At 38.2% G+C, this 14,221-nt stretch overlaps 1 protein-coding gene and 1 long non-coding RNA gene across 6 annotated transcripts in view; one reads left to right on the top strand and one right to left on the bottom strand.

The window, feature by feature from the left end:
* LOC143681570 (uncharacterized) overlaps positions 1-14,221 on the bottom strand; it is a 68,559-nt gene that overhangs the window by 41,949 nt on the left and 12,389 nt on the right. The window contains exon 4 of the long non-coding RNA XR_013174735.1: positions 10,277-10,341. This is a non-coding gene — a long non-coding RNA (uncharacterized LOC143681570). The remainder of the gene's footprint in view (positions 1-10,276; positions 10,342-14,221) is intronic.
* The window catches only part of ARHGEF7 (Rho guanine nucleotide exchange factor 7), a 267,744-nt gene that overhangs the window by 17,085 nt on the left and 236,438 nt on the right, over positions 1-14,221 (top strand). The gene's annotated exons all lie outside the window — the stretch shown is intronic.

The raw sequence follows: 14,221 nt of genomic DNA on the forward strand, positions 1-14,221 counted from the left end.
TTCCTTTTGGTCTGAAGGACTCCCTTTAGCTTTGCTTTGTAGGGCAGGTCTAGTGGCCACAAACTCCCTCAGCTTTTGTTTATCAGGAAATGCCTTATTCTCTTTTATTTTTGAAAGACAGTCTTGCTAGATATATAAAATTGCTGATTGGTAATTGTTTCTTTCAGCCCTTTAAATATTTCATCCTACTGCCATCTTTCTCTATGGTTACTCATGAGAAACTGGTACTTAAACTTATTGTAACTCCCTTGTACATAACAAGGATTTTTTATTGCATCTTTCAGAACTCTCTCCTTGTCCTTAGTATTCAACAGTTTGACTAATATGTGTCTGGGCATGGTTCTCTTCAAATTTTTCCTGTTTAGGGTTCATGGGGAATCTTGAATGTGCAATTCATGTCTTACATTTAATTTTGGAAGTTTTCTGCAATTCAGTCTTTGACTATTCCTTCTATCCCTTTCTCTCCTTTCCTTCTGATACTCCCATAATGCATAATATTGGTATGCTTAATGGTATCTCACATTAAAGTTGGAGCTGTTAGGCTCTGTTAACTTTTTTTTTCCCATTCTTTTTTCTTCTTGGTCCTCAGCCCAACTCATTTTAATTGTCTTGTCTTTGTGTTCACTGATTCTTTCTTCTGCCCATTCTAATATGCTCTTGAAACCTTCTAGGAACTTTTCATTTCAGTTATTATTTTCATCAGCACTAGTATTTCTGTTCAGTGCTATCTCTTTGTTGAGATTCTCATTATTCATTGATCATTTTCTTGATATCCTTTAATCTTTCTCTATGTTTTCTTTTATTATTTCCTTCAGCATATTGAGGATTCTCTTTTTTTTTTTGCGTGGGCAGGCACCGGAAATCAAACCCGGGCCTCCAGTATGGCAGGCAAGAACTCTGCCTGCTGAGCCACCATGGCCTGCCCTGAGGATCATTTTTTAAAAATGTTTTTCTGATATGTCCAAAGTGTTCTTAGTTGGTGGTTTCTGGATTTTTATCTTGTTCCTTTTGATGGGCCATCATTTCCTGTTTCTTTGTTTGTCTTATAATCTTTTTTTGTACATTAAACATTTTAATAGTTTAAATGGTATTTAGCCCCTTAACTGTCTGTTCCTCAAGTTTGTATCTGGCTAGTGTTATGACAGAGGTTTCTTTTGAGTGCCAAGAGGGAACAAAAACAATCAATGTAAAAAATGCCTTTTATAGCCTTTGCAAATTCGCTCCACATTGACTAGTACTTTCTTTCAGAGCTTTGCCCTCCTCTCAAGGAGATCAGACTGTGAAGTTTAGGGTCCTCTCTGTTTTCTGTGAGCCTGCTTTTTTTTTTTTTTTCTTTTTATTAATTAACGGAAAAAAAGAAATTAACCCAACATTTAGAAATCATACCATTCTACATATGCAATCAGTAATTCTTAACATCATCACATAGATGCATGATCATCGTTTCTTAGTACATTTGCATCGGTTTAGAAGAACTAACAACATAACAGAAAAAGATATAGAATGTTAATATAGAGAAAAAAATAAAAGTAATAATAATAGTAAAAAAAAAAACAAAAAAACCTATAGCTCAGTTGCAGCTTCATTCAGTGTTTTAACATGTTACTTTACAATTAGGTATTATTGTGCTGTCCATTTCTGAGTTTTTGTATCTAGTCCTGTTGCACAGTCTGTATCCCTTCAGCTCCAATTACCCATTATCTTACCCTGTTTCTAACTCCTGCTGGACTCTGTTACCAATGACATATTCCAAGTTTATTCTCGAATGTCGGTTCACATCAGTGGGACCATACAGTATTTGTCCTTTGGTTTTTGGCTAGACTCACTCAGCATAATGTTCTCCAGGTCCATCCATGTTATTACATGCTTCATAAGTTTATCCTGTCTTAAAGCTGCATAATATTCCATCGTATGTATATACCACAGTTGTTTAGCCACTCTTCTGTTGATGGACATTTTGGCTGTTTCCATCTCTTTGCAATTGTAAATAACGCTGCTATAAACATTGGTGTGCAAATGTCCGTTTGTGTCTTTGCCCTTAAGTCCTTTGAGTAGATTCCCAGCAATGGTATTGCTGGGTCGTATGGCAATTCTATATTCAGCTTTTTGAGGAACCGCCAAACTGCCTTCCACAGTGGTTGCACCATTTGACATTCCCACCAACAGTGGATAAGTGTGCCTCTTTCTCCGCATCCTCTCCAGCACTTGTCATTTTCTGTTTTGTTGATAATGGCCATTCTGGTGGGTGTGAGATGATATCTCATTGTGGTTTTGATTTGCATTTCTCTAATGGCCAGGGACATTGAGCATCTCTTCATGTGCCTTTTGGCCATTTGTATTTCCTCTTCTGGTAGGTGTCTGTTCAAGTCTTTTTCCCATTTTGTAATTGGGTTGGCTGTCTTTTTGTTGTTGAGTTGAACAGTCTCTTTATAAATTCTGGATACTAGACCTTTATCTGATATGTCATTTCCAAATATTGTCTCCCATTGTGTAGGCTGTCTTTCTACTTTCTTGATGAAGTTCTTTGATGCACAAAAGTGTTTAATTTTGAGGAGCTCCCATTTATTAATTTCTTTCTTCAGTGCTCTTGCTTTAGGTTTAAGGTCCATAAAACCACCTCCAGTTGTAAGATTCATAAGATATCTCCCTACATTTTCCTCTAACTGTTTTATGGTCTTAGACCTAATGTTTAGATCTTTGATCCATTTTGAGTTAACTTTTGTATAGGGTGTGAGAGATGGGTCTTCTTTCATTCTTTTGCATATGGATATCCAGTTCTCTAGGCACCATTTATTGAAGAGCCTGTTCTGTCCCAGGTGAGTTGGCTTGACTGCCTTATCAAAGATCAAATGTCCATAGATGAGAGGGTCTATATCTGAGCACTCTATTTGATTCCATTGGTCAATATATCTATCTTTATGCCAATACCATGCTGTTTTGACCACTGTGGCTTCATAATATGCCTTAAAGTCAGGCAGCGCAAGACTTCCAGCTTCGTTTTTTTTCCTCAAGATGTTTTTAGCAATTCGGGGCACCCTGCCCTTCCAGATAAATTTGCTTATTGGTTTTTCTATTTCTGAAAAATAAGTTGTTGGGATTTTGATTGGTATTGCATTGAATCTGTAAATCAATTTAGGTAGGATTGACATCTTAACTATATTTAGTCTTCCAATCCATGAACACGGTATGCCCTTCCATCTATTTAGGTCTTCTGTGATTTCTTTTAACAGTTTTTTGTAGTTTTCTTTATATAGGTTTTTTGTCTCTTTAGTTAAATTTATTCCTAGGTATTTTATTCTTTTAGTTGCAATTGTAAATGGGATTCGTTTCTCGATTTTCCCCTCCGCTTGTTCATTGCTAGTGTATAGAAATGCTACAGATATTTGAATGTTGATCTTGTAACCTGCTACTTTGCTGTACTCCTTTATTAGCTCTAGTAGTTTTGTTGTGGATTTTTCTGGATTTTCGACGTATAGTATCATATCGTCTGCAAACAGTGATAGTTTTACTTCTTCCTTTCCAATTTTGATGCCTTGTATTTCTTTTTCTTGTCTTATTGCTCTGGCTAGAACCTCCAACACAATGTTGAATAATAGTGGTGATAGTGGACATCCTTGTCTTGTTCCTGATCTTAGGGGGAAAGTTTTCAATTTTTCCCCATTGAGGATGATATTAGTTGTGGGTTTTTCATATATTCCCTCTATCATTTTAAGGAAGTTCCCTTGTATTCCTATTTTTTGAAGTGTTTTCAACAGGAAAGGATGTTGAATCTTGTCAAATGCCTTCTCTGCATCAATTGAGATGATCATGTGATTTTTCTGCTTTGATTTGTTGATGTGGTGTATTACATTAATTGATTTTCTTATGTTGAACCATCCTTGCATACCTGGGATGAATCCTACTTGGTCATGATGTATAATTCTTTTAATGTGTTGTTGGATATGATTTGCTAGAATTTTATTGAGGATTTTTGCATCTATATTCATTAGAGAGATTGGCCTGTAGTTTACTTTTTTTGTAATATCTTTGCCTGGTTTTGGTATGAGGGTGATGTTGGCTTCATAGAATGAATTAGGCCGTTTTCCCTCCACTTCGATTTTTTTGAAGAGTTTGAGGAGAGTTGGTACTAATTCTTTCTGCAATGTTTGATAGAATTCACATGTGAAGCCATCTGTTTTTCTTTTTAGGAAGTTTTTGAATGACTAATTCAATTTCTTTACTTGTGATTGGTTTGTTGAGGTCATCTATTTCTTCTTGAGTCAAAGTTGGTTGTTCATGTCTTTCCAGGAACCCGTCCATTTCATCTAAATTGTTGTATTTATTAGCGTAAAGTTGTTCATAGTATCCTGTTATTACTTCCTTTATTTCTGTGAGGTCAGTAGTTATGTCTCCTCTTCCATTTCTGATCTTATTTATTTGCATCCTCTCTCTTCTTCTTTTTGTCAATCTTGCTAAGGGCCCATCAATCTTATTGATTTTCTCATAGAACCAACTTCTGATCTTATTGATTTTCTCTATTGTTTTCATGTTTTCAATTTCATTTATTTCTGCTCTAATCTTTGTTATTTCTTTCCTTTTGCTTGCTTTGGGATTAGTTTGCTGTTCTTTCTTCAGTTCTTCCAAGTGGACAGTTAATTCCTGCATTTTTGCCTTTTCTTCTTTTCTGATATAGGCATTTAGGGCAATAAATTTCCCTCTTAGCACTGCCTTTGCTGCGTCCCATAAGTTTTGATATGTTGTGTTTTCATTTTCATTCGCCTCTAGGTATTTACTAATTTCTCTTGCAATTTCTTCTTTGACCCACTCGTTGTTTAAGAGTGTGTTGTTGAGCCTCCACATATTTGTGAATTTTCTGGCACTCCGCCTATTATTGATTTCCAACTTCATTCCTTTATGATCCGAGAAAGTGTTGTGTATGATTTCAATCTTTTTAAATTTGTTAAGACTTGCTTTGTGACCCAGCATATGGTCTATCTTTGAGAATGATCCATGAGCACTTGAGAAAAAGGTGTACCCTGCTGTTGTGGGATGTAATGTCCTATAAATGTCTGTTAAGTCTAGCTCATTTATAGTAATATTCAGATTCTCTATTTCTTTATTGATCCTCTGTCTAGATGTTCTGTCCATTGATGAGAGTGGTGAATTGAAGTCTCCAACTATTATGGTATATGTGTCTATTTCCCTTTTCAGTGTTTGCAGTGTACTCCTCACATATTTTGGGGCATTCTGGTTCGGTGCGTAAATATTTATGATTGTTATGTCTTCTTATTTAATTGTTCCTTTTATTAGTATACAGTGTCCTTCTTTGTCCCTTTTAACTGTTTTATATTTGAAGTCTAATTTGTTGGATATTAGTATAGCCACTCCTGCTCTTTTCTGGTTGTTATTTGCATGAAATATCTTTTCCCAACCTTTCACTTTCAACCTGTGTTTATCTTTGGGTCTAAGATGTGTTTCCTGTAGACAGCATGTAGAAGGATCCTGTTTTTTAATCCATTCTGCCAGTCTATGTCTTTTGATTGGGGAATTCAGTCCATTAACATTTAGTGTTATTACTGTTTGGATAATATTTTCCTCTACCATTTTGCTTTTTGTATTATATATATCATATCTGACTTTCCTTCTTTCTACACTCTTCTCCATACCTCTCTCTTCTGTTTTTTCGTATCTGAGTCTAGTGCTCCCTTTAGTATTTCTTGCAGAGCTGGTCTCTTGGTCACAAATTCTCTCAGTGATTTTTTGTCTGAGAATGTTATAATTTCTCCCTCATTTTTGAAGGACAATTTTGCTGGATATAGGAGTCTTGGTTGGCAGTTTTTCTCTTTTAGTAATTTAAATATATCATCCCACTGTCTTCTAGCTTCCATGATTTCTGCTGAGAAATCTACACATAGTCTTATTGGATTTCCCTTGTATGTGATGGATTGTTTTTCTCTTGCTGCTTTCAAGATCCTCTCTTTCTCTTTGACCTCTGACATTCTAACTAGTAAGTGTCTTGGCGAACGCCTATTTGGGTCTAATCTCTTTGGGGTGCACTGCACTTCTTGGATCTGTAATTTTAGGTCTTTCATAAGAGTTGGGAAATTTTCAGTGATAATTTCTTCTATTTGTTTTTCTCCTCCTTTTCCCTTCTCTTCTCCTTTTGGGACACCCACAACACGTATATTTGTGCGGTTCCTATTGTCCTTGAGTTCCCTGATACCCTGTTCCAATTTTTCCATTCTTTTCCCGATAGTTTCTGTTTGTTTTTGGAATTCAGATGTTCCATCCTCCAAATCACTAATTCTATCTTCTGTCTCTTTAAATCTATCATTGTAGGTATCCATTGTTTTTTCCATCTTTTCTACTTTAGCCTTCATTTCCATAAGTTCTGTGATTTATTTTTTCAGTTTTTCTATTTCTTCTTTATGTTCAGCCCATGTCTTCTTCATGTCCTCCCTCAATTTATCGATTTCGTTTTTGAAGAGGTTTTCCATTTCTGTTCGTATATTCAGCATTAGTTGTCTCAGCTCCTGTATCTCATTTGAACTATTGGTTTGTTCCTTTGACTGGGCCATATTTTCAGTTTTATCAGCATGATCCATTATCTTCTGCTGGCGTCTGAGCATTTAGTCAGATTTCCCTCGGTGTTGGACCCAACAGGTTGAAAGATTTTTCTGTGAAATCTCTGGGTTCTGTTTTTCTTATCCTGCCCAGTAGGTGGCACTCGTGGCACACGTTTGTCTGCGGGTCCCACCAGTAAAAGGTATTGTGGGTCCTTTAACTTTGGAAAATTCTCACCGTGGGGGAGGTTCGCCAGCCGAATTGGCTTGGAAGAGTGCCAGCCGGCCCGGGGGTCCGAACGCGGGGAGGGTCGCCGGCCACCGCAGCCTGGGAGAGCCCCCATCCGAATTTCCTAGTCGGCCCGGGGTGCCAAGCGTGGCGGGAGGGCACCAGCCACCGCGGCCTGGGAGAGTGCACCGTTCCCAGCCGGACCGGGGAGTCACGTGTTTGGAAGGGACCCCCCCCCGGTCACCGTTCTCCATGGCCTGGGGATTTCCCATCCAATTCTCTCAGTTGGTCCAGGGAGCCGCACGTGGTGCGGGCGCCAGCTGCCGCGGCTTGAGGGGACCGCCTACCCAATTCTGCCATCTGGCCCCGGAAGGAGGAGGGGAGGGACTCTGGCTGCTTGTCACCCCGCCCGGGGAAGCCCGCGCCCCTCGGTGATCTCACCGGAGCGGGTTCTCCCAGCCAGTCAGCCGTTCCAGGATGGGGTACGCTGTCTTTTTGATCTTTGTCGTGGCTCTGGGAGCTGTTCTGTATTGTTTCTGCTCCCCTAGTAGCTGTTCTGTCTTAAGAGAGACAAGCTCCCAGAACCGCGCTCACACCTAGAGCAGGAACTGCAGCCCAGCTGGAATCCCGAAGACCCCGCCTCTCGGGGCGTTTCCCTGAGCCTGCTTTTTGTCCTCTGTCCATGACCTTCAGAATTTCCCTGTATAGAATAATTCAAATATCTCCCCTATTCCCTATGAAATAGACTTTCTCCCTCTCCCTCCTTACTTTCTATTGCATGACTTAAACAGGCCATTCTTTGTCCCATGCTGCTTACTGATTTAGCTGTCTTATGAGCTGCTTCTGTCAGCAGGGCAAATTGGCAGGGCTTTCCAGAGCCCATTGTCCTGGTTCAGATTTTCAGGCTGCCGCTGATAGATTGGCATGGCGTATAGGTACTCAGTTTGTGCTTAAGTGCTTCTCAGCTCCTTCTAGAACAAGGCTGGGACTGACATTGGGAGCACATGTCTGCACCACTCTTGGGAGGGTATGGGGTGGGGTCACCAAGGGTGCCAGGAATTTTTCCTATGGAATTTCAAAGCTGTGTTTTTTGATTTGGAACTTGCCTGGCTATTGCAACCTTTTAACTCTTTTCTAGAGTTCTGAGGAAACTCCAGAATTCCAGAAAAGATTCAGGGGTGGGGGGGAGGCATACTGAAGGTCTTACGCCTCTATCTTGGGTGACCAGAAGCCTCTTTTTATTTATTTTTAGTAAACATCATCTTTTTTTTGTTTCTGGGATATCTTTTCTTACTATGGATATTTATTATAATTTCTTAAAGTATTGTTTCTTCCCTGAATTGTATCTAAGTTCTGTTTTGAATCTGCTTTTCATCTTGGAGACTTTCCTCAAACATCTCACTATCCCTAAAGAATGAGGCACTAAAAAATGACTTGGAAATTCTTTGTGCCTGGGGGGGCTTATAGTTGATATGTTTAATAGTGGGGCATTCAGTTGATCCCCCAATATCTGGATCTGTCTGTCTTTTCTCTTATTTCTGACAGTGTCTCCAGAAAGCATTTCTCCAGTCTCTTCCCTTGGTAGAGCAACCTGACAACCCCCTGGCAGCTTGAAAGAAATTTCTACATAAACTACTTGTTTTCAGTACTGGCACCCACCTCTACTCTTGGCTGTAGTGTTCTCCCCAAGTTCTGATCATTTTTGGTTCACTCTTTCCCAGAGAATGAGTCTCAAAGTCATGCAGAGTTGGTAGGAGGAGGGTTCAGGTGTGGTAGGGCTGTGGATTTGCCGGCTGTATTTTTGTACCAAATCGAATATCTCACTTACTCTGAGCCTCTGCTGTACTTGTTCCTGATAGGGTGTCTGATGTCTATAGCTCCCGTCTACCCTGCGAGAACCTTCCTTCTTCCTGCTAAGCCAATTGCCATTCTTCCTTTTGCTTTCTGACTTTATATTGGTTGCTTGTGGTTTTAGCTGTCTTCTAGTTTGATTAAAGGTGATGCATGCATTTCTTGCTCTCCTTGTAGTTTTGGAGAATATTTTCAAGAAGCAGTTAAGCTGATAGTATTTTATTTCACTTTCTTGGAAGTGGAATCGCTACATCATTAAAAAAGGAAAAGAATTGATGTCCCACTTCCTTGTATTTATTATCTCCTATTTTGTGAGAGCTTTAATGTAAGTTACTTAAAGTATCCTGTTTTCTTATTGCTTGTTTTGTGAAGTACTTTATTATTATACCCAGAACAATTGTTTTTTTAAGGGGCCCATGATATTTCTATCTTACCTCTAAAGAAGCTATCTTATGTAATTCAGAACAACAAAAAAGTGTATATAAAAGCAATTTAAGCTGTTTTCCGGTTTATATCAAATTGCTTTAGTCTGAAATAGAAATTTTACAGCTTCAGGTTTACTTTGAATTTGCCTAATTTCTTACAACAAGGTCTTTTTCTAATAATATAACTTTTGTTAGAACACCTTCTTTAGAACAGTGTAGTTATGGATTAATTATAAATACCCTGACTTGTGATGATTTTTCTTCCTCACTTCTGAATGTCACACTGCTCAGTTCCTATACAAACCTGCTTTTCTACCTATTTCCTGTTTTATAATAGTTTAAGTTCACTAGAGTCTACGTATCCGTCTGAAGTTAGCAAATTTATTCAGAAGTCTTTTGTCAGACACACAGATTTTCTGAGAAAGCTTGTCATTTCCTGAACACATGCCAAAAGATTATGACTTTGTCACTCACTTTAAGGAAGAATGTTAATGATTTTGACAGAAAATTAAGGGTTTCATAGGAATATTCCCTGTTCTAATTGTGCCTCTGTTGCTAACTCTCCAGCAGGAATAAGAGACCCACCTGAACATACAGAATGTTAGTCTTTCCTTAACTTATTGTAATCTCATTTGGTCTTTTCCATATTTGCTCGGGAAATTGCCTTGTAAGACGTGTGTTTGAACAATTAATCTAATACATGGTGCTGGCAACAGATTTCCTCTAAAAGAAACATGAAATTCTCTGGTCATAACTGATTATATTTGCTGAGGCATTTTTATTTCTTTTGAAAACAGGGCTCTATAAATAAAATGTGGTCACATTTTGACAGATTTGTGACAAACGCATAACATCCAAAGGAGCCATATTTTTAAGGGACAAGAGACTTGAACTGAGTGTCATTCAGACTTTATCAACCAATGATACATGTAGAAGAGCTCAGTTATTATATCTCTAATAAAAACACATTTACTGGGCGGGCCACAGTGGCTCAGCAGGCAGTTCTTGCCTGCCAAGCGGGAGACCTGCATTCAATTCCCGGTGCCTGACCATGCAAAAATCAAACAAACAAAACACACATTTACTTAGATTAAATCTAAATGATTGCCAAATCAACAATCTAAGATTGTCATTTTTTTTTAAACAAATAGTCATACTTATGTTTTCTTAGGTGTCAGTCTTAAACGCACTGTTAATGAATAGTTAAAATAGTAAAAGACAGTACTCACCCTGAACATAATAAAGTCTTCTGTTGTTTGTAATGGAGCTTTAATTCAGCTTCCATCTTAAGAACCTTGAAAAATAAGTGCACATTAAACCCAATGTAAGTAGAAGAAAAGGAATAATAAAGATCTGCATGGAATTCAGTAGGGAAGCAGAAAATTAGTAGAGAAAATCAATGAAACCAAAAGCTGGTTCTTTGAGAAAACCAATCAATCGATAAACCTATTGATGGAGTGATCAGAGAAAAGGAGAGATGACACAATTTACCAAAATAGAAAATCATTACAGATTCCATAGATATTAAAAGGATACAGGGAAATATTATGAACCTTTTTATGCCAATAACTTCTATAGCTTAGATGAAAGGGGCAACTCCTTTGAAAGACCAAACAACCAGAGTTACTTAAGAAGAAATATATAACCTGAATAACCCTATATCTATTACAGAAATTAAATTTATAAGGAAAAAGCTTATCATAAAAAAAATTTCAGCCCAGATGGCTTCACTGTTGAAGACTGCCAAACAGTTAAGGAAGAAATAATATACATTCTCACAAACTTTTCTAGAAAATTGAAAATAAGGAACTTCAATAATTAAAGAATATTCTGGGTATTGTTATATGACAGTACCCACCCTATGCATAATTAAGTCTTTGTTGAATGTAATGATTTTTTTTTTTTTTGCATGGGCAGGCACTGGGAATCGAACCTGGGTTGCCTGCTAAGCCACCGTGGCCCACTCTTGAAATGATGTTTTAATATACTTTAATGACAGTTCTCTATTTTTTAATTAAATTGTGAACTTAGAAAATTCGTACAGAATTTTAATGTAAAAAGGTAAATATTATATTTACATTTTATGGGAGAAGGAGATTTATCACTGAGAGGTAGTTTATTTATTTGTTTGCTTGCTTGTTGGTTTATTTTTCGCATCTTTATTGGGCATCTGTTATATTGCAAGAATTGTGCTAGATGCTGGGGACTTAATGATAAGTGAAAATAAACTAGCATACTCTCTAGGGGGAGAGAATAGAATTACAAAATATCATGTTAATTGGCTGTATTACAAAAAACCTATCTGAAGGCAAGGAAAATATATTTTTTTAATTAGAGAAGTTGTGGGTTTACAGAAAAATCATGTACAAAATACAGGGTTCCTGGGCAGTCCAATGGTGGCTCAGTGGCAGAATTCTCACCTGCCATGCCAGAGACCTGGGTTCAATTCCTGGAGCCTGCCCATGCAATCATCATCATCATCATCATCATCATCATCATCTTACAGAGTTCCCATATACTACCCTATTATTAACACCTTGCATTGTTGTGGTTCATTTGTTACAATTGATTCTAGCACATTTTTAAAATTGCACTATTAATTGAAGTCTATGGTTTAATTTAGGGTTCACGGTGTTGTGCAGTTTCATGGCTTTTTAAAAATATTTTTATCCTAGTTAAACACATATGACTGAAAACTTCCCCCTTTAACCACATTCAAATATATAATTCACTGCTGTTAATGGTATTCACCTGTTGTGCTACCATACCACCATCCATTACCAATACTATCCCATCATCCCAAATAGGAACTCTACATTTTAAGCCTTAATTCACTATTCCCTACCTGGACCCTGTCTCCTGGTAACCTGTATTCTAGATCTTGACTCTGTGAATTTGCTTATTCTAATTATTTCATACCATGAGAGCATACAGTATTGTCCTTTTGTGTCTGGCTTGTTTCATTTCAACATGATGTCTTGAAGGTTCATCCATGTTTTCACATGTATCAGAACTGCATTCCTTTTTACAGTTGAATAATACTCCATTGTGTGTATGTACCACCTTTTGTTTATCCAGTCTTCTGTTAATGGACACTTAAGTTGCTTCCATCTTTTGGCATTTGTGAATAATGATGCTATGAACAGCAGTGTGCAAAATCTGAACGAACAGATTTCTAAAAGTGCTCAGCAGAGGACTGATTTACAGATAGAAGGGGATGGGTGATGTTTTAGGGATAACTCTTGTAAAGAAGAGGTATTTGAGTTGAGCTTTAATGGATGACTAAAACGTAATTAGAGGAAGGGTGTGCCTGTGCTGAAAGAGGGAATGCCGTGTTCAAGGCTGTGGTGAGAGGAGGCATGGTGTGTGTGAGCCTGGATGGCTAGAGTGGAAACTGAGTGGGTAGGAGCTTCTAGGTGACATGGAGCACAGGCTAGCAAGTACTGGGTCAGGTGGTTCATTTTTTTAAGGTTGCCATGTTTTTCAAGGTTTTTAAAGTAGGATGATGTGATCAATTGCATGTTTGAAAATAATTATCTGACAACAATGTGGAAAACAGACAAGATGGGGCCCAGAATGAATGAGAATGGCTAGTGGAATAGTACATGTGAGAGCTATTGGGAAATTGGGTGGAGGTAGTGCTGATGGAAAGAGATGAAATTGAGCAAGATTCAAGGAAGGAAGTTAGCAAGGTTTGATGATGGAGGAGAGATGTTAAGGATAACTCCTTAAGTTTGTGGATAGATGGACAATATCATCTCTCAGAAAGGGAACCCTGGATGAGAACTAGCTTTGGTACAAGAAGATCATGAATGGATTCTGGGTTAACTGTACTGAATTGGAGGTGTCTTAGGGCAGAGCCTGTGTTAGAGTATAAATTTAGAACTCATTGTAAAGAGAAGTCAATTGAAGCTGTAGGTCTGGTGAGGTTTTACATGGAAATTACAGAGTGAGAATATGAGAAGGCCTAGTACTGAGCCTTGGGGAACTCAAAATTAATGACCAAGCAGTGGTTGATGAGCCTGAAGTGACTAAGAGAAAGTGATCAAAGAGGTACAGTTAAGTCCAGAGAGAGGGTGTCCTGAATGTAAGCAAAAGACGGGCGATATGCTGTTGAGTGGTCAAGTAAGATGAGGTTTGGAAACCTCAAACCTCTATTAGGTTTGACAGTGTGGTTGCAGGAAAGAGGGCACTATGAATAATTGTTCTAGGAAAATAGATAAAAAGTGGGGATGTGCTGGGCACAACCGGGTATGTGGTCAGCCTGGTCATTCAACACAAGCCGATTTACTGAAGTAATGAGGGTGGAGTAGTCTTCTCGACTCTATTTGAACTCTCTCAGCCACTGATACCTTATTTGTTATGCTTCTTTTCCCCCTTTTGGTCAGGATGGCATTGTTGATCCCACAGTGCCAGGCCCAGACTCATCCTGGGAGTCATCTCCCACACCACCTGGGAGAATTTCACCCCTGGATGTCGTGTCCCATGTAGCCGGGAGGGCAATGATTTCACTTGCAGATTTGGGCTTAGAGAGAGTGAGGCCACATCTGACCAACAAAAGAGGTTCTCCGGAAGTAACTCTTAGGCATACCTATAGGTAGTCTAAGCTTCTCCGCTATATACATAAATTTAACAAGAGTAAGTCTCAAGATCAAGGGCTTGGCCTATTGATTTGGGAGTCCCTAATGTTTGACACAACATCAGGGGATTCTCTGGTGGTAAAGTTTAATAGTTTAAACTTTTTTAAAGAAAATAGTTTTTCTCCCATCTCTCAAGGGACTTTGCCAATACCTTTTGATTATTCAGTTAAAATATTCTAGGATGTAGCCAGGCATTACATTAGCTATTCAGGATTAAAGGCCCTCATTGTTATTCTGGGCTCTCTGTGTTTTGATTGTTTAAATGTTCTATCTGGACAGGTTGGATTATGTGCTACTGAAAATTTAGGTTCTGGACAAAATAAACCTTTCTTCCATTGGTATCAAAGAGTTGGTAAAGTTCTAAAATACAAGCAATGAATGTTTAGCTTTTGAGTATTATTTTTTCAATTCAAATAATTAAAATATGATCTAGTTCTGTCTCTATTGTGGGAGAAGTAGCCTTTATTTTTTTCCTTCTTTAATCCTTTTTTACTGCAGGGATGGAGGGGAGAGGTTGTAATTAGGAATAGGGGT

The sequence above is a fragment of the Tamandua tetradactyla genome, chromosome 4, assembly GCF_023851605.1.
Source record: "Tamandua tetradactyla isolate mTamTet1 chromosome 4, mTamTet1.pri, whole genome shotgun sequence".
Taxonomy (NCBI): domain Eukaryota; kingdom Metazoa; phylum Chordata; class Mammalia; order Pilosa; family Myrmecophagidae; genus Tamandua; species Tamandua tetradactyla.